Here is a 3,127-nt window from a genome sequence, read left to right as displayed (position 1 = left end):
ATAGTATCTCAGACAACTCCGAAACACACCAGTGTAGTTCCATATCAGGCATCGATGGTTTTGCAAAGTGTACAATACGAATGCTCTAGTTGATCGTTTATGAGGCGATTATGTCTCTTCTCGCAATTATGATTCTCTTCTATTCTTTTGGAGATACTCAAGAATTTACATGTGGTGTACTTGATGTATCAGATAAAAAGTGCCCTACATAGAACACCACACATTCTCTGGTCAAAGACTGAATCGTACACTATCGTTTATAAAGTACCATGGCAATAGTAATGAAATATGTGTTAGCATTACTGATGGCTCTGCAAAATTATTCACCAGTTTAGAAAGTGTTCAAAGTCTGACACCAGCCACAAACAGATTCATTCATTTCACATACTGGAGAAGTTTGTTTCGTAGGCATGCCTATGACACTAAGGTGCAGATGTGAGCACTATGCCAACGTTGGTGCTGCCACCCATTGGCAGCTCTGTGAAACTGCAGCTGCTCTGGACGGATGCTGAGAGTATGCTGCACTACAATCTAAGTTTTGCGTCACCACTTATTAACAATCATATTTCACAGTAGTTGATTGACAGATTAGCGCTTGGTAAGTCTTGTGCCCTTTGTCACGGCACAACAAAGCTAAGCCTGAGTCGAGACATGTTTGAAGTGATATGATAACGACAGATGCAGCTTGTTAGTGTCCCTGGAGTGTACTTGCTTCGGCAGTACGTATACTAAAATTCAAAGGATATAGAGAAGATTAGCATGGCCCCTATACCAGGCGCAAAATCGTGAACCATTCCACACTGTTTTCGCAACGTCACTCTCTGACGTTAAGACGTCTGAGGATATAAGTAGGCGATGAGAGACAAGTTTCGCTTCATATTTGCACTCATTTGTGACTAACTACGCCCTACATTTACGCAGGTCTCGTCTACTTACCTTTATTCACAATATATCATGACAATACTGCCAGTCAACCTTTCACTCACCACAGTATGCATTACAAACTCTTACTCTGATGGCAAGACAGGAAGCGCTCCAAAACCGCAATTACACTGTGCACACCGACACAGCTACTCGTCACTGGCTGCACCGAGCTGTGTGGGAGCAGCCGTTCCGGGGTTATCTCTCAACAGATTCGATTTTTCGGGTGGTGGAGAGGCGTACAGAGTGGGTTTGTGGTAAAGAGGGGTACAAAATAGGTTTCTGTAGTGTTGATAGAGCAATATATTGAAAAGGTTCTCCTATTATTTGTCTTCATGTAGGGGGCTGCGGTCTAGGGGCTGGTGTCAGTTGACAGGTAACTATGGTACTGAGTTTAAGAATTATTCGACAGAGACATGAACACATACGACTGAGGAATACTGGGTGAGGCAATAGAACTGTTATAGGGCGGAGGAAGAGGCCCACTTCGAATCAGCAGTTTCGTCTTGAGTACTGTTGGAGTGGAAGTGTACCTGAGGGCTATTTTTATGTGGTGTGTGGTGTTTCTTCATGTGGATATTGGGGTGTGGATTGTTGGGGAAGGGGGTTGTGGTGTTCCGTAAGGTACGAGGGTTGTTTTTTAAATAAGGGCCGTTCGCGCGTATAGTCCCGTAGTTCGCGCGGACGCCGCAACAAGTCACCGCGCCACTTGCCGGCATTCTTCCCGATCACACTGATGCAACTTGCAGCTCTGTAGCTGACGTGTACGCATCGCTGTGCTACTTTATAATGTTTACGATTATTGAATCGCCCGCCGCGTGTGAGATACGGTCAGTGATACGTTTTTTGACCGCGAGAAGCCTATCAGCTGCAGAAATTCATCGTCAGTTAACATAAGTTTATCGCTTGAATGCAATGAGTGAAGGTAAAGTGCGTCAATGGGTTAGAGAGTTTAAAAATGGCCGTCAAAACGTCCATGACGAAGAACGCTCAGGCCGGCCCTCTGTGATCACTGATGATTTGGTGGCTGCAGTCGAAACAAAGATTCGTGAGGACAGAAGATTCACAATTTCCACTCTTTCTTTGGAATTTCCACAAGTTTCAAGATCGGTTTTGTACAAAATTGTGTCTGAAAACCGAAACTTTAAGAAACTGTTCTCGGTGGGTACCCAGACTCCTCACAGAGGACCACAAAGGGAAGAGATTTGCCACTTCATTGGACTTCTTGATTCGTTACGAGGAAGAAGGGGGTGACATGTTGAGTCAAATTGTCACTGGAGATGAAACGTGGGTATCCCATATCACTCCCGAAAGCAAGCGACAATCGATAGAATGGTGAAACACAACTTCACCCGTCAAGGTCAAAGCCAAACAGACGCTGTCAAAGCGCAAGATTATGGCAACTGTGTTCTGGGACCGGCGCGGTGTTTTGCTAGTGGACTTTATGCCACGAGGAACGACAATCAACTCAGATGCCTACTGTGCAACTCTCAAGAATCTCCGCAGAGCAATTCAAAACAAAAGGCGCGGCATGCTGACAAAAGGTGTTTTGCTCCTGCACGATAACGCTAGGCCTCACACCTCTCAAAAGACTCGGGATGTGATTGATTCTTTTGGCTGGGATGTTTTGGACCAAGCACTATACAGCCCCGACCTTGCTCCTAGCGATATTCATCTTTTCCGGTACCTGAAACACCATCTTGGCGGGCAGCGCTTAAATGACGACGACGAAGTGAAAGCGGCCGTGAACTCTTGGCTGTCGGAGCAGGCGGCCGAATTCTTTGAAGAGGGAATTAAAAACTTAGTTGTACGGTATGACAAGTGCTTGAATAAACAAGGCAACTATGTAGAAAAATAGGTAAAAGAAAATACAAATACTTTTGTAAAAGAACTTTTATCTTTTTTTAAAAATAAAAACGGCCCTTACTTAAAAAACTACCCTCGTAGTTTGTGTACATTTTTGTTTGTTTGTTTGTGGTTTTATGCTTCTGTATGCACTGCTTTCTGGGCGAGAAGGCGTGTCGGTCCCTGGCACGAATCCTCCCGGCAGATTAGTATCCAGGTCCGGTGTGCTGGCCCGTCTGTGGATGGTTTTTAAGGCGGTTTAACATGTGTCGAATGCGGGCTTGTTCCGCTTATTCCGATTCAGTTACACTGTGTCGGCGATCGCTGCGCAAACACTGTCACCCACGTACGCGTACACCAT

At 45.2% G+C, this 3,127-nt stretch overlaps 1 pseudogene; it reads left to right on the top strand.

The window, feature by feature from the left end:
- Positions 1–704: 704 nt before the first annotated feature.
- LOC126125006 (U6 spliceosomal RNA) lies at positions 705–805 on the top strand (annotated as a pseudogene).
- Positions 806–3,127: the final 2,322 nt, after the last annotated feature.

This window comes from Schistocerca cancellata, unplaced genomic scaffold (genome assembly GCF_023864275.1).
Source record: "Schistocerca cancellata isolate TAMUIC-IGC-003103 unplaced genomic scaffold, iqSchCanc2.1 HiC_scaffold_430, whole genome shotgun sequence".
NCBI classification, from domain to species: Eukaryota; Metazoa; Arthropoda; class Insecta; order Orthoptera; family Acrididae; genus Schistocerca; species Schistocerca cancellata.
The sequence above is the reverse complement of the archived record's forward strand: the minus strand, read 5'-3'. Positions and strand labels throughout refer to the sequence as shown.